The 21626-nt window shown below is 50.1% G+C and overlaps 1 protein-coding gene across 4 annotated transcripts in view; it reads left to right on the top strand.

Annotated features, from left to right (window-relative positions):
* The first annotated feature begins 224 nt into the window (after nt 1-224).
* Nucleotides 225-21626, top strand: part of Steap3 (STEAP3 metalloreductase) — a 44535-nt gene continuing 23133 nt past the window's right edge. The window contains exon 1 of one of the 4 annotated variants that reach the window (XM_036202433.1): nt 225-307. The gene's annotated coding sequence lies outside the window, so the exon portion shown is untranslated. The other 3 variants (XM_036202435.1, XM_036202434.1, XM_036202436.1) reach the window with 3 other exon arrangements.

Raw genomic sequence — 21626 nt, 5'->3', positions numbered from 1 at the left:
TGGGCAGACCAGGAAGTGACAAGACCGGCTCTGAGACTCCCTGGGGGAAAGGAGGAGGATGGTGGCTGGTGGCTTCCTCCACTTGCAGTGCAGGGCGGGGACCGAGGGCCTCGCACTCCGCGCGATTGAGGGCGGGAGGGGTGGCACGGCTGGATAAGCAGCAGCGAGCTGGCGGGTGGCCACCACCCGGCCAGGTCCGGCCCCACGGGCGGGCGGGGCGCGAGGAGAGGAGGAGCCCGGGGCCGAGCCACCGCCTCCGCCGGCGACCTGCAGCTACCCTGGCTCCTCCAAGCGGCCGGCCGCCGAGGTGAGTGACCCTCTCCAGGCTCGGGTGCCGCAGGCAGTGAGTGCACTGTCCCCGGGACCCCTGGCACGCGCCTGCTCTGATGCACCCCCAGCGATCGCTCCAGGTCGGGCAACCTCGTCCCCTAGGACCAAGCCACGTGAGTCTGGTGGCAGAATATCCCAGAGGGGTGGCCACAGACAAGGGGGAAGCAGGCGTCCAGAGCCCATGTTGCACTTGCCAGCCACCCTCCGGGCAGCCCTGGACTACCACGGGTGCCACGTGCGCCACGTGCTCTTCCTTTTTGCTCAGCGGGGTTTTGGCAGATCTGCTCAGTGCCCGCCTCTCTGCCCGCGGAGCCTTAACCTGGAAAGTAATTCCTCTTGCCCCATTGAAACCTGGGAGCAGGCTGCCGGCAGGAGTGTAGTGGTAACTTTGGTCACTCTGGTTAGCTAACGTGGAGGTTGTGTCTTAGGCTGCGTGGGTCAAGAGGGCAGCTTGTGCTGGTGGGGGGTGAGGGGGTGGTGGTACAGGACACCAAGAAGTCTAACAGGTGTTCAGAGCCACTTCTCCAACAGGCTCCAGAAGTAAAGGTTCGTGAAATGCCGTCGGGAGGTATGTCTGCCGGGCAGAGTACCGCTATAATCTGCAGCCAACATTTCTCAAGCACTTATATGTGTGCCAGGCTGCTTGCCAGGGGCTCTGTATGTACTAGCCCAGCTAATCCTGGCAGGCAGGAGGCCCTGTTCTTATCTCTGGTTATTCAGGGGGATACTGAGCCTTCCAGATCCCTGGCGTTTTGCAAGGACACACAGGTAGCAAGTCTTAGAAGTTGCTGACATTCTGGACAAAGGGGCCTTCTAGAAGCAGGCCAGATCCTCAGAATGTCTGGACAGCCCAAGGAGTGCAGTGCTGGGTGGGCATAATGCCCACAAGACCCAAAGGGCATGCATGCCCTCTCAAGTCACTGCAAGAGCTAACTATGTGTGTCCATGTTGAGGCCAGTGGTGGATGTTGGGTATCTTCCTTTGTTGATGTGCACATGTGAAGATGGGATCACTCACTGAACCTAGAGCTCACCAGCTGACTAAGTTGTCAGGCCAGCAAGCCCTGGGAATCTCCCTGTCTCCACCTCCCCAATGCTGCCATTACAAGTGTGCATGAGTGCACTACCTTGAGTTCTCGGCATTCGAACTCGGTTCTTTGTGCTTGTATAGAAAACACTTCACTGACTGAACCCACTCCATGGCCCCTGCAAAGGCTGTTAAAAACACAGATGCCGCAGTCTCCCTGGGCAGTCAACTGAATCAGAAGTACATGGAGGGCCCAGCTGTGTGTCTGTCTGTCTGTCTTACTCATCTCTGTCACCAGTGGCCTGCACAGGGTTTAGCAGCAAGCAACTGATTAATTAATGTCGGATGGATGGATGGATGGATGGATGGATGGATGGATGGATGGATGGAATGGGACAGGCAATGTCACTGGAGGAAGAGGTGGGGGATGGGAAGACTTTCTGAGAGAGTCTTTGGAATGAGGTTGCCAAGGGGGCCTATTTCAGGGCCAGCCGGGAGCTCAGGCCCACCTGGTCATGAGGAGTTTGACCAGGCCACCCCTAGCCTGCTGAGGTCCTCCAGACACGGTCTGCTTAAGCATGTATCTCTCTATCCCGAAGAGACATTAGACCCATGGATTCCCAGCCCATCATGTCTTCTGTCCTTGTTTTATGGTTCTTTCTCCCTCAGCCTTATCAGAGACGGGGTTTCAGGGTGTTAAAAAGCGAAAGTTCTTGATCGAAGTCCAAAGCCACAAGCCTTCACAGTGGGTGGGATGAAGGCAGGTGAAGTCCAAAGCCACAAGCCTTCACAGTGGGTGGGATGAAGGCAGGTGAAGTCCAAAGCCACAAGCCTTCACAGTGGGTGGGATGAAGGCAGGTGAAGTCCAAAGCCACAAGCCTTCACAGTGGGTGGGATGAAGGCAGGTGAAGTCCAAAGCCACAAGCCTTCACAGTGGGTGGGATGAAGGCAGGTGAAGTCCAAAGCCACAAGCCTTCACAGTGCGTGGGATGAAGGCAGGTGAAGTCCAAAGCCACAAGCCTTCGCAGTGGGTGGGATGAAGGCAGGTGACCATTGGTAGAGGAGTCTGGCTCTGTAGTCAGCAAGCAGTGAGTCTGAATCTCAGCCAACACCGGAGTCTTCTTGTTCCCTGCCTGAACTTGGTTCTTCAATTGCTTAAGCCTTGCCCAGGGCTTTGGACACTACCTCCCCAGGAAGCAGAGGGAGAGGTGCCCCCGTGCAGTAATTCTATAGCACTCCGAGCATCAGATCCCTCCCTCTGCTCCCAAGGGTTTGAATATTAATGTTGCATGTTTGTGTTCATGCCTATGCTGGGGTGTGTGTGCATGTGCATGTGTGTGCTCACGTGAGCGTGAAGGTCAGAGGTCAACCTCAGCTGTCATTCCTCAGAAGCCATTTGTCTTGTTTTTCAAGACTAGCTCTCTCACCGCGCTGGGACTTGCCAACTCAGGGAGGCTGGGTGACCAGGGAGCCCCAGGGTCTGTCCATTTCATCTGCTTCCCCCAGCTCTGTGACTACAAGTGTGGACCACCATGCCCGGCTTCTTAAATGGGTTCTGGGAATTAAACTCAGGTCCTCACACTTGCAAGGCAAGTAGTGTATCAACTGAGCTATTTCCCCACGTCAGATTTGAGGATTAATCTGGTTGGACCTTCCAGGTTCCTTTGCCCTCTGATAGACCACTGAGGCCCAGAGCGGATCCCCTTCTCTCTGACAGGGCTGGTCCTAGCTCCAGGCCCCTGGAACCCTCCTGAGAGTCTGGGTACCTGCTCCCGGCCCAGGAAGAGCCTCTCTGTCCTTCACACTGTCTGCAAACCGAAACCTTAGTAGGCTGGGACAGGGATGGAAGGCCTTCTGGGACTTGGGTTCTCTGCCTTCCAGCTGAAACTGGATCTGCTCCTTGCTGCCTTCCCTACCCGCAGAGTGGTCAGGGCTTTCTGGGCTGGGCAGGCAGGCGCTGAGTACCTTAAGTACTCTATGAAATTTCTCCAGTATCTGGACCAGCAATGGGCCTCTGGATTTAAAAGAAGGAAGATTGTCCATTTGGAACCTACATTCACCCCTTTCCTCCTTTATCAAGGGACGGATGTGTGCCTCTGTTTTGTGATGTGTGAAGACATGTGTGTGCCATGGTACACATGTGGAGACCAGAGGACAACCTGGGAGACCTTGTGGTTCTCCCCTTCTGTCTTTACATGGTCATCAGGTCGTTGGGCTGGTGCAGAAAGCACTTTATCCACTGAGCCATCCCACCTGCCCACATGCCTGTTCCCTACTCCTGCCCACCCATGAAACCCCATCCTAATCTGTGAGGTTGTGAAGGTTATGAGGGGGTGGACTCCCCACGTGATAACCAGATATCCAGTCAGGATATCACCTCTTCTGGTTGGCCCCTCAAAACTGGGCCTACTCTCCATCCCATCTGCCTCTGATAGTGCACTCCAGCTTGTCACCCTTCTCCTCCTGGGCCTGTCATGTACTGATGCCATCCTGCCCGAAATGACACTCTTCATCCCTGAGTGGTTAACTTCCACACACCTGAGACTGGACCAAGCGGTTTATATACGAGTTCACTGTCCCTTGAGACTCTTAGGAGATGGTGTTATTCTCCCAACCATGTGATTTTTCCAAGGACAGACTAGCCTCCAGCCTCTTCAGCCCCACACCAGACTCCTTACCACTCACTCTCTGTCCAAATCCTCTCTGTCAATTATTCATTCAACTAACATTTACAGACACTAACTTGATGCTGGGCACTCAGACCAGCAGACTTGAGACTACCATTGTTATCCATGCCTTCTATAATTCTGAATACAAGTAAGGGAAAGACTTCTCTTCCGTGTGCCTCACTCTCCATAGCACTGCTTTCAGCAGATCTCTGTCTAGTTGCCCCTGGAGTACTGGAGAGTTAACATTCCCACAATACATCTCCACCTGTCACCTTGGTCACCCACAGGAGCATCCATGAATATCACTGTTCTGCAGTCAGGTGTCTGTCTTCTGCTCCATGCTGACAGCCTAGTGTTTAGACATTACTTCCATGCTGGGAACCAAACACAGGGCTAGAGCATGCTAGGCAAGTCCTCTTCCACTGAGCGGCTCCCTGGGTCCAATTGCTTGTTTCTGAGCCCTCTTAGTTTAAGAGATTAATCTGTACGAACAAAAAGACAGCCCCAAGAGCAACACTAGCCAATGACACAAATGTAGAGGAATATGAGGACAGTGAAGGATGGACCTGGCGATCCCAGGTGGTGTGAAGACAGCAAGGCCCTCCTGGGGTGGGGGAGCAGGCGTTGGGCAGTGATCCCCCATACTGTAAGCACCTGATATTTGTGGGGTGGCTGTCGGCTTCGGGGGAGTCGATCTGTCATTCTTCCTGGTAGGGCTTATGAAAGTGGCAGGACCAGGGCAGTGAGGTCCACTGTCTCTGGAGGCAAACTTGTTCTCGATGGCTGTGATCCCAGCCCTCCTGGTAGAGTTGACCTGGACAGCATGGGATGTCAGAAGGGGCCTGGGCTGGGGACAGAAACATACTGGAAGCAGTGGCTCTGCCCAGCAAATCGGTCCCCTCCATGAAGACTGAGCTACTGTAAAAGCTGAGATAGTCTCTCCGCTGGTCCTTGGAGAGATGGCCCCAGACTAGAAGGGAAGGAAGCAGTGTGAGCCTGGTTGTAAGGAATCTTGATTGGTCTGGGGATGGCATTCTCGAAAGCCTTGCTCTTGGTGATCCAGGCTCTGTGGCTGGAGATGAAGACCATACTGCACCTATGCTTTCAACGTCTCCATGAGAAAAGCCACATGGGAGCAGGTGGAACCCTAGGAACTGGAGGGGGATTTTGTCTGCTCTTTCTGCGCCACCCAGCAGGTGTTTCTTCCTGGGGAAGTATCCCTTCCGCTCAGAGCAACTACTGAAGGGGACCTGGAGATCACCCAGCAGCCTTGACTGGGGCACAGTATGCTAAAGGCCCCTGTGCTGAGATGGGAATTCTGCCCCAAACCCTGCTACCCCAGCTCTTTGGGTGATTCTGAGGCTCACTGGTAATGGAGAGCCTCCTTGAGCCCCACTAGCCCCATAAAAATCTTCCACATCAAGCGAGCACAGCTCAGAATAAGGGACTGTGGGAGATGATGCATGGGTTTCCATCCTCAGCTGATGCTGTCCGGGGAACATGTGGTACCCCCAGCAGCAGCGAGCAGATCCAGACCATAGGCAGACGTGTACACACAGTAGTACCTGATAACTTGTGTCTTTAAGGGTGCCCATAGCCATTGTTTTACTTAATGATCAAAACATAGAGGGAACACTGGTGATGTAGCTCAACTGGAAGAATGCTTGCTTAGCATGTGTGAAGTCCTGGGCTCTACCCACAGAACCACATAAACTGCGCATTGTAGAGCATGCCTGTAATCTTGGCACTTGGGAGGTAGAGGCTGGAGGATCAAGAGTTCAGAGTCATTCTTTACAACACAGCAAATGTAAGGTCAACCTGGTCTACATGAGACCCTCAGAGTGGGAAAGAAGTGTGCCCAAGGTGTGTGGTTGAACTCAAGTTCATACTCGGGGCTAAGTGCTGCTACCAACTGCTAACCCAGTCTTACTGGTTAATTCAGAGTGGGTAAATGCCGTCTAGGGCTACAGGAGCTGATAGGTGCCTTCAATATTGTCCAAAGAAGAAGGGTCAGGAGCATGTTAAAACTCAGATGAAAGTAACAGGCCAAGCGCAGGAGAGTCACAGGTCGGGGTGTAGAAGGAAGAGAATACAAACCAGTCTCTGTATTGACCTGTGCTGGACCCCAGGAGCTGCCTGAAACTAGCCCTCAAGAGGCTTTGGCATTAGGGACAGGCATAGAGGACTGCCAGACAGCGGGATAGGCCCCGCTGTAGTGGTTGGTCTGGGACGCTGTGTGCCTATCAAGAGCCTTCACTAGATGGCAAGACTGCTAGTTTTCTGACAGGCTGAAGACAATCGGAGACACCCATCCACAAGCCCAGGCAGCATGATTCTCTTCAACAATATAGAAGTTCTGTGAACTTCCGGCTGCCCTTGCTTCCTTGGAAACCCTCGGCAAGACACCAGCAACAGGTGGAGTGTGCCTTTATCTACCATTTCAGATGAAATGCTCTTCTGATTGTAGAGCTGTCTGTCCGTCCCAGTCTGCTCTGGGCATTGTCTGGCATGCGGTGACAGGGAAGCCTCCTCCATCAGCACAGAATGCTGAGAGAGTTATCACTAAGCCGGTGATAGCCATGGTGAATGCAATGAATTACCCTATGAGAAATTGATCAGTCGCTGCTCTCTGTCTCTCTGTAACCATTACGCTTGCTTTGTACCTTGAAGAGTCTCAGCGCCTCTGCCTCTGCCCCTCCACCCCTTCATGTTGGATGACATTTATTCATTTTATGCATCCTGGCTTCAGCTGGCCATCCTGCCTCCATTCCTGTAGCAAAAGGCACTGGAGTCTGAGCCACTAATTACCACAGTGAGGTTTCCTTCCCAAACAGGAAGTCTCCGACAGAACTGCTCTCTCAGGGCCCTCTCTAACCGAGCATCAGTCACCCCTCCCAGGCCAGTCCTGTGGCCAGCTGTAGGCGGGCAAGCTGAGAGGGGAGGTGTCCCAGTCACCCACACCCTGGAAGGCCTGTGGCTGCCCCACTTCTGAAAAACCACAGTCAGTTTGCTGAAGGTGGACACTTCATGGCTTGCAGCAGCAGGGCTGTCCAGGGACTCTTAAAACCTCAGACCTCACCTGAAGGCCAGATGTCGCAGCTGCCTGCTGCCGGTGGTAAGTCTGATCAGGGCTCCAAGGTAGCCACCTCATTCATTGGCTAGGAGACCACCCTCTGGCCCTCTAGAGAGTGTTCCTCTGATCTGTGGATTTGCCAGAGTCCAGAGAGCAGTGATTTCCTGAGGGTTACATAGTCCCAGGCAGCAAAGAGCAGAGGGAGGTCTAGACAAAATAAAGTCGGGGATTTTCTACTGTGTACATATCAGGACCCCCTTTTCAGGGAGGATGTTCAGTCAGTGAATACAGCAGCCTGTTCAGCATGTATGACTCCAGTTTCCAGATACAAAGCAGCAGCTTTGTGGGTTTTAGTGTGCGCTGCTTAAAAAAAAAAAAAAAAAAAAAAAAAAAAAGTTAATGTTCTTGATGTATTTCTGAGGAATGTGGGCCTGTTGGGAATTATAAATTTTACTTAATTGGTAACCATTTCTGCATTGGTTTATCACAGAAATGCTGGCTGCAAGCAATCGAACTGGATTTTTCTAGAAGGATTTGAAAAGCTAGATGTTTGTAAAAGCCCTATCAATTATTCATCCACTTTTATTTTGCAAAGTGATGTGGGAAGAAAACTCTATTTTGTATCAGACCAAACCTGTGTGTGTGTGTGTGTGTGTGTGTGTGTGTGTGTGTGTGTGTGTGTGGTGGGGCTGGTTTATGTGCATGAGCTTTGCTTTCTCTTTGGTAGGAACAAAACTGCCTTCTTTTAAAAAACCATAATGATTTTTATGATGTCTAAATAACAATTCCAGGTAGTATTACAAGAAATGTAACAGCAAAATGTTTGTAAGAGTCCATCAGATAAGAGAAATGCCCGCAGAGAAAACAGGAGTGTGCCACTTAAAATGTGTCTGACTGTCATTAGCTGTTTCATTTTGTTTGGAGCAGAGCCTCCTGTAGCCCAAGCTGGTCTGAACCTTGTGTAACCAAGGATGACTTCAGACTCGTCCTGCCTCTCCCTCCTGTATGGGACAGCAAGCATACACCACCAGACCATCTGTATGGCTCTGGGGATTGAACCCAGGGCTTCCTGTGTGCTAGGTAAGCACTCTACCAACTGGCCTGCATTTCCAGGTCTGCCACCAACTTTAAATACTTATTTGAGACTGGTGGCCTCTCTTCTCTCCCCTCGCCTTGAGGGACTGGGCAAGGAGAAAGCCTAGAGTCCCCAAGCCTGACAGAGTAGGAAGGAGTGAGGTCCTGCGACTGAGCTAACCTAGGATGGAGGAGAGTCCCACTTTACAGGAACAGCCAGAGGAAGGACAGGGAAAAGGTTCCCAACAGCTCAGAGAGAAGATAGAGGACACGGGAAGGAAACAGACAGGAATTAGAACTTGGTGCTGGCCAGGTGATATCTGTGACACCCACATACAGAGCTGCTGCCTCACCACCCAGGAGATCAGCTGGATGCAGAGATTAGAGCAAAGCAACTCTGGGTCCAGGAGGAAGTCCCTTAACCTGTCTGAGCCTTGCTTTGTGATGTGCAAAGTAGTGACTGTCTTCTGTAGGTCATATCACAACATATATCTGAGGGAATGATTGCTGCAGTATAAGCTGGCCTCTTCTAACCCCTTCACATTTGGAAATTTGGGATGTGTGGGTACCAGGCACGTACAGAGTGCTGGGGTATGCTGGCTGTCACTAGCAGCCTTATGCCCCAGGGAAACCCTGGATCAGGGAAGTCATGTGGCAGAAAAGGGGAGAAGGAGGAGTTGTCCCTGGGAATGCTTTCTTTCTGCATAGCAAGGATGTAATTTTCACTCAGGCTGTGCAGGCGAGCCCCAGCTTAATGATGGCTTAATTAAGGTGGTACAAAAAATACTAGCATTCAGTAGAAACTGTACTTCAAATTTTGAATTAGGATCATTTCGCAGGCATTTTTTTTTTTTTTGCGGGGGGGGGGGGGTTGTTTTGAGACAGGGTTTCTGTGTAGTTTTGTGCCTTTCCTGGATCTCACTCTGTAGACCAGGCTGGCCTCGAACTCACAAAGGTCCACCTGCCTCTGCCTCCCGAGTGCTGGGATTAAAGGCGTGCACCACCAATGCCCAGCCTTCCCAGGCATTTTAAACTCACAGCATCATCAGTTTACAATGGATTTGCTGGCTGCAACCCTACCCTAAGTCAAGGAACATCTGTGTCTTCAAGTCTTTAGAATGAGCAAGGCTTATGTGTGTCACTTGTATACGTCTGTATGTCCACACATGTGAGACTATATACAATCACACTCCTGTGGAGTTTCTCAGTCATTCTCCACCAAACATATTGAGGTGGAGTCTGTCACTTGAACCAATTGCTTCCCAATTCCGCCAACCTTACCTGGGGATCCCCCTGTCTCTGTCTCCGGGATTACAGGCAGGCTGCCACTCCTGTGTGGTATTTACATGGGTGCTGGGGATCTGAACTCTGGTCTCCAAGCTTTTATGGCATGCTCTTTACTCCTGAGCCATCTCCCCAGCCCAGAAAGACTTTATAGACGTTATTACTCCCGCCACCTGCCTGAGGGGTGTGAATTATTCATATCAAAGGGTGTTAGGTTTAACATTGACATAAGTATGTGGGAAGGGACGATAGAAGAATACAGACTTCCCAACTCTAAGGGGAGGTACCTGGCACTGTACACTTGTTCCACCCCTGTGGCAGAAAGCCTAGGGCATCAGAGGACAAAAACATCAATTTTGTCTTAAAGTGCAACTGGGAGGCATTTCTTCTTCCTCCTCTTTAAAAATGAAGGCATGTGTGTTTACTGGTATGTGTGTGTGCTTGTGTGTGTGCTCACATGTTTGTGCTGACATGTGTGTATGTATGTGTGTTCATGTGTATTTGCACTAACAAGTGTATGTGTGCTCATGTGTGTGAGCTGGAGAGTTGTATATGGAGACCATAGGTAAGCATCAAGTGTCGCCTTCAGGAGCTGACCAACTAACCCAGACCATCCTGTCTTCGCCTCCTGAGCACTGGGATTATGAGTGCAGGCACCACAATCTGCTTTGTATGGGTGTGCTGGAGATCAAGTACGGTCTTCACACTTCTTTACCAACTGAGCCATCCCCCCAGCCCAAGCAGCTGGGCCTTCTGTTGGGCCTTGTAATTTGGAATCTTAGCTCTGAACTTGGAATCAGATAATTCTGAAAGCTGCTACGTACTGCTGGGAGAGCCTTTAGTTTGGTTTTGGCTGGTTTTGTTTGCTTGTTGGCTTGCTGAGACAGGTTCTCATTATGTAGCCCTGGTTAGCCAAGAACTCACCATGTAGACCAGGCTGTCCTCAGTCTCACAGTGACCTGCCTGCCTCCTTCTCCAAAGTGCTGGGATTAAAGGTGTGCGTCAGCATACTAGGCTGAGAGACTCCCTTGGTCAGATTATCGAGTTAGGAAGATTCCCTAACTGTGGTTGGCAGCCCAGATAGAAGGACACGGGACAAGGACACTTGCTTTTTGCCTGCTGTCCTCACTCTTGCTGGCATGTTCGTCCTCCACTGATGCCAGAACCAGCTTCCTTGAGCTTCCACCATAAACTAAAGACCAGTGGCTCTCCAGGAGTCCTCCAGACTGTTAGGGACAATTCGGGACTGCTGAGATACCCAGCTGGTAGACTGAACAACTCCTGGATTCCTGGCCTCTCTAGCTCAAGGTAGCCACTTCTTGGGTTACCTGGACCACATCCTGTAAGCCAATCTAAAAATTATCCTGATTCATCTCCTGTGAAGAACAAGTAGTTTAGTGACTCTGTACCTAAAACCTTTGGCCATTTGTGGAAAAATACAGAAAATAATGATGCTGGCTGGGTGACTTCCAGAATCTCCGGAAAAAGTGACAAAAGATAAGAATGAACTTAGTGAAAAATTAACCAGCTCCAGATGCACACAAATGGGCTGAACTTTGTTAGGTGTGTCCTGGAAGAAATCTCCCCAGCAGCCATAAATTTCAAGTTGCCAAAAATCAAAAGCAAGCCCTCCTCATAGGGTTGGCTGACTTACACCAGAACTTCAAGGCCCAGCCCTGAAGGATGTCAGCAGTTTAAGTGAAGTGAAGACATTGATTAGAAAGAAACTGGGACCTTGTGGCCCAGGGTGGAGATGTGTGGGAGGACGCTAAGGAGGTTGAGGGCATTGAATCTTCAGATTCCTTCATCTGAGGGAGAGCCTCCCCACCCTTACAGGATATGTTCCCTCCTTCTTTTTCTTCAGTATTGCCCTCTTCACCCTGGCCTACGGGAATTGCTCCTGCCATGTCTGTAGACCAAGCAATGACCTTCCCTGTAGGAGATGCTGGGCAAGACAGTGCTGCTTAGTTCCTGTGAATCATTGTCCCTTCACGTGTAATGGGACTCATGGCTAACAGGCCCCTCGAGGTGAAACCAAGTGTGGTCCATAAAGAGGTGTGCTACCCCGGTAACGAACGGAATGACTTTGTTAATCTGTGCAAACCGAAGTCTGGGGAACTGTGTAAGGATGGATTCCAGGGGTGTGGGATAATGATAGAAGGAGCCAAAACCTGGATCAGCCTGGATATGAGCTCACTGAGCAGAGATTCTAGGTTTAAAATGGACCGTCATACAATTAAAGAAAGTGCTGAGCATGGGAGCTCACGTCTCTAGTCCCGGCACTCTGGAGGCAGACGCAGGTGGATCTCTGAATTTCAGACTAGATAGGACTATGTCAGTGGTTCCCAACCTTCCCAATACTGTGACCCTTTAGTACAGTTCCTCATGTTGTGGGGACCCCACAACCACAAAATTATTTTTGTTGCTACTACATAAGAGTAATTTTGCTACTGTTATGAGCCATAATGTAAATATCTGATATGAAGGATATCTGATAAGTGACCCCCAAAGAACCACTGGACTACATAGACTGTCTCAAAAAATAGTGAAGAGTTCATTTAACATGTTGCCTGAGTATTTATCAAAAAAATGGCCTACTGAGTACGAGCTAGAGATACCTGATCCTTTGGCTTAGTGCTGGAGAAGGGATTTGGAGGCTTAGGGAAATTGGAATGGTAGCGTAGATCCACTGCAACACCTAATCCTCTGCAGTGGAAGAGCCCAGAATGCACGCCCTTGACTAGTGCCAGAAGATGCACAATGGCAGAGGAGTGTCAGTGCATCCAATGGGCTTCGTTGATGCTCTTTCCCCCGTCCGGACCTAAGAGTGGAAGACACTGGTGTTGAACAGACACTGGAAAACAGTGATACAGAGATCCTTAGAAGGATTATGTAAACTAGTACCACCGTCAAGGACTTGAAAGGTGCAGGGGTGGGAGTCCCCACCACATCTCCCTTTAACTCTATTCTGTGGTGTGTATAGAGGACAGACGGGCTATGGAGGATGATGGCTGACTACCGAAAACTTAAGTAGTAACACCAGTTGCAGCTGCTGCACCATATGTGGTTACCTGACCAGATTAACATATCTTCTGGTACCTTCTCCCCATAAGGACCACCAGAAGCAATTTGCTTTCAGCACCAGCAGTACACCTTTACGGTTCTTGAGGTATCAAGGGAATATTAATTCTCTAGGCCACTGTGATGTCATCATCCCTAGGCAGGTGAGCCTGGGCTGTATAAAAAAGCTAGCTGAAAAAAAAAAAAAAAAAAAAAAAAAGCTAGCTGAGGGGCCTGGAGAGATGGCACAGGGGTTAAGAGCACTGGCTCCTCTTGCAGAGGACCTGGGTTTGATTCCCAGTTCCAACATGGCAGCTCATAACATTTTGTAACTCCAGGTCCAGAGATTCTGACACCCTCTTGTGGACTCTGTAGTCACCCCACACATGTGGTAGACATACATACATGCAGGCAAAACATTCATATATATAAAGGAAATAAGTAAATATTTAAAATAGTAAAAGCTAGCTGAGCATGAGCTGGAGAGTAAGTCAGCGTTTTAGCCAACATGCTTCAATCCTCCATCTTCTACCTCGAGTTCTTTTTTTTTAATTTTGTTTATTTTTATTTTATGTGCATTGGTGTTTTGCTTACATGTATGTCTGGTGAGGGTGTTGGATCCCTTAGTACTGGAGTTACAGACATGTGAGCTGCCATGTGGGTGCTGGGAATTGAACCTGGGCCTTCTGGAAGAGCAGCCAGTGCTCTTAACCACTGAACCACTCTCCAGCCCCATATTTTTTGTTTGTTTTGTTTTTCTTTCTTTCTTTCTTTCTTTCTTTCTTTCTTTCTTTCTTTCTTCCTTCCTTCCTTCCTTCCTTCCTTTCTTTCTTTCTTTCTTTCTTTCTTTCTTTTTTTTTCTGAGACAAGGTTTCTCTGTGTAGCTTTGCACCTTTCCTGGATCTCGCCCTATAGACCAGGCTGGCCTTGAACTCACAAAGATCCGCCTGGCTCTGCCTCCAGAGTGCTGGGATTAAAGGCGTGCGCCACCACTACCCGGCCTTGTTTTGTTTTTCAAGATAGGGTTTCTCTGTGAAGGTTTGGTGCCTGTCCTGGATCTCACTTTGTAGACCAGACTGGCCTTGAACACATAGCAATCCGCCTGACTCTGCCTCCCAAGTGCTAGGATTAAAGGCGGGTGCCACCACTGCCCAGCTTCAGGTTCTTCCATAAGTTTATATTCTGACTTCCCTTAGTGATGGGCTGTGACCAGGAAGTGTTACCCAAAGAAACCCTCTTCTCCCAGTCTTAGGGTTTCCATTGCTGTGAAGAAATAACATAATTGGGGCTGGCTTATCTGGCTTATTGTTACCATGCAGGCAGACATGTGCTGGAGAAGGAGTTGAGAGTTCTGCATCTTGATCCACAGCCAGCAGAAGGAGTCACTGTGTACTGGGCATAGCTTAAGCATATAGGAGACCTCAAAGCCTGCCCCCACAGTGACATGTTTCCTCCAAAAAGGCCACAGCTCCTAATAGTGACACTCCCTGTGGGACAAGCGTTCAAACACATGAGTCTATGGTGGCCATTCCTGTTCAAACTACCATACTCTCCAAGTTGCTTTTAGTCAAAGTGTCTTTGCTTTTTGTTTGTTTGTTTGTTTGTTTGAGACAGGGTCTCTGTACATAGCTCTGGCTGTCCTGGACCTCACTATGCCTTGAGATCTGCCTGTCTCTGCCTCCTGAGTGCTGGGATTAAAGGCGTGTGCCACCATGCCTGGCTTTGCTAAGTTAAGTCATGCTAACACACCTTATGGCAACAGAAAGCAAAATAAAACAGATTTTTGAGTTTTGTTAGTTGGAAGGAAGGAGATTTGCAGGCAAAAAAAGATTAATTCAGAAAACCAAACATGATCCCTGAGCTCTGATCAGGGAGACACTAGGAACAAGGAAGTGGTGCCAGATAGGGGCTGGGGGTGGGGGACAAGGAGACATACATCTCCATTGGGGTCTCACCTGTTCAGGACCTCCTTGATTGGCGGAGACTGGACCAACACTTCTTCCACCCCAAATGGTTACTATGCCCTGGCCCAGAAGTTCACAGTCATGGAAACCATTAGCTCGTCATCCCTCAGCCTCCTTCCATTATATCCCACAGCACACCTCAAACCTGGTGTTTGATTTTACACTTTGACCAGAGTTATTAGAGTTGTTTATTAAGCGGCACAATGTTATTCATTAAGCGGCGCTGTTTACTGTGAGAGAAAAGCCACGAGGTACAACAGAACAATAAACTATCAGAGGTTATCAAGGAAGGGAATAGGAAGGATGTGCATAGGCCTATGGGATGACCGTGCAGGAAGAGTGGGGAGGAACGCGTGGAACCTGCTTTATAGGATTCCCCACCCCCACCCCGCACATGGGTTTACATAGCCACACCACAAGTACACACAGATTTCATGTTCATGCTGTGAGCGAATTATGTGATCACGCAGTGCACGGATTATGTAGGACATAAGGCCCTGGGGTGACTGAGCATCTTGTCCGCACACGCACTGTCATGGAGCTGGGGGAGGGGCTAGGAATTCTAACATTAGGAACATAGTCTTTATATTTATTTGTAGTATTTACACTCACTGTGCAGAGCCTGGGTGGCAGTAAGTTGCCAAAATAGCAGCTGTGGCACTAGGTGGCTGTAGGGTAGAAACTTGGTAAATTCCAGACCAGTCAGAGACTTTTAAGAGGAGGTCCATGGAGCCTTGGTAACCACATCTGAGGTTCCCTGCCTTCCACATGCAACCACAGGCAGGGGAGGGGGGAAGAGAGGGAGGGAGGGAGAGTGGGGGTGGGAGAGGGACCAGTTATTTCATCACCAGTGGGATGCAGACCCCACCTAGGTTCTGGGAGAACTGCTAAGACCCTCAAACATACCCTGCCTGGGGCACAGAATCCAGAAGTTACATTATTCGAGCAGACATTAATTGAGCACCTACAGGATGTCAGGCTCTGGGTTAAGGGGTGAAGACACATGTATGAGTAAGAAGCAGGGACAGATGAGCAAGCCAGAAGATGAAGTGGTTAATAAGGAGACTGATAAAGTCACCGGTCCAAGGCTGCCCTCTGCCCCGGCCCAGGAGAAAACCAAGAGCCACTCCTGAGATTAATCTTCTGAGTCCTGTGAAAGCGCCTTCTCTGGCCCATGGCAGGGTTGGGGAGTGGCTGTATGATCTGGTCCTCCCAGAACAGCTGGAAAGTGTGGAGACCGTGTCCTTAGGAGTCCAGACCATGTGGCTCTTCAGAGCCAGGGGAGGTTCCCCCAAAGACTTTCTGGAAAAAGAACTCGTGACCAGACAGAACAGGAGGAAGTGATGTCATCAAGCTTGCATTCTAGGAGCGAGGCCTGGAGCTGTCTTTGTGTGTCTTGGCTACCTTTTTCGTACCCCCATGCCCTCCAGTCCAGGAGCAAAGCTGGCTGAATCTTTCATTCTGATTTTCCAAATCCCTTCCCTTGGCAAGGGGAGGGGCAGCCACAGGCTTCGGGACACAGGGGCTGCCAGGCTTTGCGGCTCCAGTCCCTCTCTCCCTGACTCATCCCAGGAGCTGAGGCTGCAGACCCAGGTGCTTGCTTCTCCATGGCCTCCAGCCTGGCTGGATTATGCAGCCCTCCAGGAGCTGGCTGACCCACGGGCCCCCTCCTGGAGTTCCCTGGGCACAGCTAAGCTGGCCCTCCCTGCCTCTCATGGTGCCTGGCCAGGTTCTCATTGAAATCCGTGTTGGTTAATAGGGATTGTGAACTTGATAGGATCTAAAATCACCTGGAAGACCGACTGTATTAGCCTCTGGGCCTGCCTTGGAGGGATTATCTAGATTCTGTTCGTTGAGATGGGAAGACCCAGTCCTAAAAAAAAAGGAGAAAGTGAACTGAGCCCCAGCTTTCATCTCTCTCCTGACGGTGGATGCCATGTGACCGCCCTCCTCTCTTGCTGACACCCCCCCTTCCACGGCACGTTAGCTTGGACCCTTGAACGAAGAGCTGTAATACACCCTTTCTCCCTTGAGTGGCTTTTGTGACATTTTATCACAGCAACAGGAAAAGGAACTAATACAGAGTACACAGTGGACAAAATTCCTCTGAGAAAGCAGGGCAGGACCGAGTTGTTGGGCACTGCTCAGCCACAGGGGGCAGGCTGCACATTGGGTTAGTTTGTGTAGATACTGTGTGCAGATGGTAAAGAAGATGCAGGCACTGGCTCATCCCCAAAGCTTAGAGCCCCTGGCCTTAGTGCTGATGTCAACAACCACCCCCTCCCCACCCCAACCCACCCCCATCCCTCTCCCAGCCAGCACTGACCCTCACCCTGAGTCTAATGGTCGTGGGTTGAAGTGAGCTGTCCTGATGAGTAGCTGTTCTGACTTTCACTATTGAAGTAACGGAACTGAACAGATCAGAGGTGGCCATATCTGGGTTCTTCAGCTGAAATGCTCAGTCCTTTGGGGACATCCTCCCAGCCAGAGTATCTGTTCACGTCCTGGCCCTCCAGTCTTTGGGACTTCCTAATACCACACTTCTCCCCAGCCTGCTGAGGGCCTGGTGACCTACCTGTGGTGGAAGTGGAGAGTATCCAGTTGGCTTCTTTGGCTGAAATGCCACCAGGAAGCAGTGTTCCTCCACAGCAGCCTCTGCTTCAGTTCCAGCCTCCAAGTTTCTGCCTTATATTCCTACTCTGTCTCCTGTCAGTGATGGAACATGATGTGGAACTATAAAGCTGATGTAAACCCTTCCCTCCATGAGTTGCTATGGTGTTTATCACAGTAACAGAGAGGTAACTAGGACCCTAGGTGAGTACTTTAATGAGAACATCCCAGCTCTTTCCCCAGCTCTCACCTGAACACCTACCACAGTGGCCTTCAGAGTGTGACCCCTGGACTTTCAGAAAAAGGAGCTCTGCAGTAGGTTCCAGAGCCTCCGCAGATGCCACTGTGCCTTAGCGGGCGTTCATGTGCCAGGGATGGCTCTACATACTGGGGTCCCCAAAGTAAACTGCACTGAGTTCCCACGTAGAGAAGGCAACCTCACAGAACAGAGGCAGTCCTTCAGGGCCAGGGAGGCATAGGTGTAGCAGTTGTGGGTTTGATTTGAGAGCTGGGGATCCTGGCAGGGAAAGGTGGCCTGGGGAGCCCGTGGGTTAAGGACTGTTGCTGGCTTCACTCCAAAGCTTGCTGGTGCCCTGCCCATCCTCCTACTGTGCCCTCACCCCAGGCTCCACTTCCCCCTCTTCTGAGAGTCTCTGGCAGCAGCCTCTGCTTCCTTTTAGCTGTCTCTGTGTTTGTTTTCCCTTATACAGGGTCTTATGTAACCCAGGCTGGCCTCAAACTCACTGTGTAGGCGACAACTACCTCACAGTTCTGATCCTCTTGCCTTTGGGATTATGGGCATGCACCACCACTTCCAGATTACTGCCTGGGGGTCAAACCCAGGGCTTCTGGCGTGCTAGGCAAGCACTCTGCTGACTCACCACATCCCCACCCTACTCCTGCCCCATTAAGCTGGCTTAAGGTGAAATACATGTGTGCCTTTAGGCCATTATCTCAAACACAGTTTTAGAAAATGTGTCCTATTGATTTGAGTGAATTTATTTCTGCTTAAGAACAGATAAAATGGAGGGTTCTGTTGTTGTTTGTTAGATTTTTAAATTTTAGACAGAGGAGTAAAATGAAAACATTAATTTAAGAATCCCAAAGGCCAGACATCGTGGCACATGCCTTTAACCCAGGCCAGTGAGGACTACTCAGTGAAACCCTATCTAAAAGTGGGAGAGAGAGAGAGAGACAGAGAGACAGAGAGACAGAGACAGAGAGACAGAGAGAGCGCTGAGCCTTTACCATGGAATATCATGGCCCCTTTGTAGGGAAGAGGATGGTTCAAAGTGAATTTGCAGGAGTAGACCCTCCCTCTCCTCCCTCTACCACTGGGTCCTAGGACTAAAGTTGTCAAGTTTGGTGGCACATGCCCTTACCCACTTGTATGCTCTAGTGTGCAAGGGGACACAGCAAGGAGACTGCTGGAACACCCCGCTCTATTAGGGGAAGACTTTCATTGTGAATAAGAGAGAAAATACCCAGAGCAGAGAGAGAAAGAAGTAGACTGGACATGGCCAAAGCTCTCTTTGAGAGCGGTGAGAGAGCCATGGGGAAATCATGCCAGTTATAAGGTGGATGAGCAGCTGGGGGTAGGGAAGCCCAGGAGCTGGAGTGGGCCCCAGAGTTTAGGGGAGGGGAGGAGGTGAGAAAGGCCAAGAGGCTAGTGTAGGGGCTATGAAACAAACAGTGGGGACTGGTGAGTGGGGACTGAGGAGGGATGGAGGAGGGAGCCTGGAGATCAGCATAGGCTTTGACATGCAACCACAGGTATACATCAACGGAGAGTCACATGTTCCTTCTGCCAGAGGCAAGGAAAAATGTCTCCTTTAAGGGGACCAGGAACCCATTTCACAGGTTCCTGGGGAGTGCTGGCTTTTGTCTAACTGCCAAAAATTCTCCTATAGTCCAGCTTGTGCTCATTTCTAGACATATGGAGGACCCGAGATCTAACACCACTGAGCCAACTCATCAGGCCTCCATCCTGTCTCATTGGCCTGTGACTTACACATTTGGCAATGTTAGATTGTTATGCCCAGATCGCGGGGACCCCCGAAAGACCACCACGGAGACTGAATTCCACATGTAAAAGCAAAGAGCCTTTATTCAAGCTCTAGGGCTTGGTCCCTCTGTCTGTCCAACACAGCGGTGAGAGCAGAGAGCCCTGAGCTCAGGTGGGGCAGAGTTTTTTTTATCATAGCAGAGGTTGGGGTGAGGGGATTTCCAGGGTTCAGGACCCTGATTGGCTGACAGTTGTCTAGGGGTATCTGTAAAACAAAATTAGGTGTGTGCTAGACTCACGGGCATCTGGCCACTTTACCTAATGTTTGGGATGTCAGGTACTTCCTCATCCCTGGGTGGATCCCTGAGTGGTATCAGGTGTTTCCTGGATCTGGGTGTTGCCTGCCAGTAAGCCTGTCACAGAAGCTGTGTCTAGGCCCCTAAGCCTGTCATGGCTGCTGTGTGGTCAAGCTGTTTTGGGGGCCCCTTCACAAGATGGCCCAGGGAGCCCCAGGGATCACAAGTGAGCACCACTGTGATAATTTGAATGCATTTGGCCCCCATAAACTCACAGGGAGCGGCACTATTAGGAGGTGTGGCCTTGTTGGAGGAAGTGTGGTCTTGGAGGAAGCTGGCTGACATTGGCCTTTAATCCAGCCCTTGAGTCTGCAGGGCACACCTTTAATCTGGGCCACGCCTTCTGTCAGAAGTGTGTCAGTGTGGGGGCGGGCTTTGAGGTCTTTTTCTCAAGCTCCACTTGGTGTGATAGTCAGTTGATTTCCGGTTGCCTGCTTGACGTAGCAGTCTCAGCTCCAGCACCACTTCTGCCTGCACGCCGCCATGCTCCCTGCCATGATGATCATTGACTGAACCTCTGAAACTGTAAGCAAGCCCCCTCAATTAAATATTTTCTTCATAAGAGTCACCGTGGGAGCCAGGGGGTAGTGGCTTACACCTTTAATCCCAGCACTCGGGAAGCAGAGCAGGGTGGATCTCTGTGGGTTCGAGGCCAGCCTGGGCTACAGAGTGAGTTCTAGGAAAGGCACCAAAGTTACCCAGAGAAACCCCGTCTTAAAAAAAAAAAAAAAACCAAAAAAAAAAAGAGTCACTGTGGTCGTAGTGTCTCTTCACAGCAATAGTAAACCCTAACTAAGACAACCACGCTGGCTTTTTTACATGGGTGCTGGGTATTGAACTTGGGTCCTCACTCTTGCAAGGCACAGTACTTCATTGGCTAAGCATTCTCTGTTTAATCCACCTCTTAAATGTCCTTCCTCCTCATGGCCCGTAGTGGGATTACATTTCCATGGGAGTTTCAGAGGGGACAAAGCAGATTCACACCAATGGGAGGAATGAGACCTAGTGCTCTTCCTGGAAGAGTTGCAGCTGTGTGCCATATCCAGCTGCATGGCCTTGTTTAAACCCCAGGCCTTTCAGTGAACAGCAGAGGCTATCTGGTCCCTCCTGCCTGGAGCGTATGTCCACTCTGGGAGCCATGGAGTGGGCCCCCAGACCCCAGCACTCATACACAGATCCATCCATACCACCCTGGAACAACGAACTCAGCAGTAGGAGAAAGAAGCCACAGGGCCAGCCAAGACCAAGGATGCTATTGAGCCAAGGGTGGAGTTGAGTCCCGGGGTCGATGGCTCCTTTCCAACAGTTAACTGTGGCTGTTGCGTAAGTTTGGCTTCTCTGCAGGTCATGGGACTTAGAGGGCTCAACTAGGTAGAAAACAAGGAAACAGCATTGGAATGCAGAGACAGATGCATCCCAGAATCCAGGCTCAGCCTTATGCGTGTTTACTCTTCAGTCACAGAAATAATAGTCCTTGGAAACTCAATTTCTTTAAAAACAAAAACAAAACTTGTGCATGTGATAGATACCTGAGATTAAACCCAGAGTCTCTGTACTGAGCAAGCACATAAAAACTTTTAAATTTTTATTGTTTATTTTTTATTTTTAATTGTGTGTCTGTGTGTAGTACATGCATTGAACGCAACACCTGTGGAGGTCAGAGGCGTCAGATTCTCCTTTTTGGTTTTGGTTTTGGTTTTTCGAGACAGGATTTCTCTGTATAGTTTGGTGCCTGTCCTGGATCTCACTCTGTAGACCAGGCTGGCCTTGAACTCACAGAGATCCTCCTGGCTCAGCTTCCCGAGTGCTGGGATTAAAGGCGTGTGCCACCACCGCCCGGCCATCAGATTGTCCTTGAGTTGAAGTTACAGGTAGTTGTGAGCCAGGCACTGTGTGCTGGGAACCAGGTTCACACATCTTCAAAAGCAGTGCAAGCTCTTGACCACTGAGCCACCGCTCTAGCATGTAGTTTGCATATATTGTATATATTCCGGTTGGGTTTTTTTTGTTTTTTGTTTTTGTTTTTGGTTTTTTTTTTTTTTGCATATATTCAATTGTGCAGCTGTCATCCCAATCAATTTTGTAATATTTGTATCACTACAAAAAGGAGCCCTGTGCTGGTGAGCTCACTCCCCATTTTCTCCCAAAGCCCTCCTCTGCCTACAAACCACTAAT

This window comes from Onychomys torridus, chromosome 11 (assembly GCF_903995425.1).
Source record: "Onychomys torridus chromosome 11, mOncTor1.1, whole genome shotgun sequence".
Lineage (NCBI taxonomy): Eukaryota > Metazoa > Chordata > Mammalia > Rodentia > Cricetidae > Onychomys > Onychomys torridus.
This window is presented reverse-complemented; position numbering and strand designations above follow the sequence as displayed.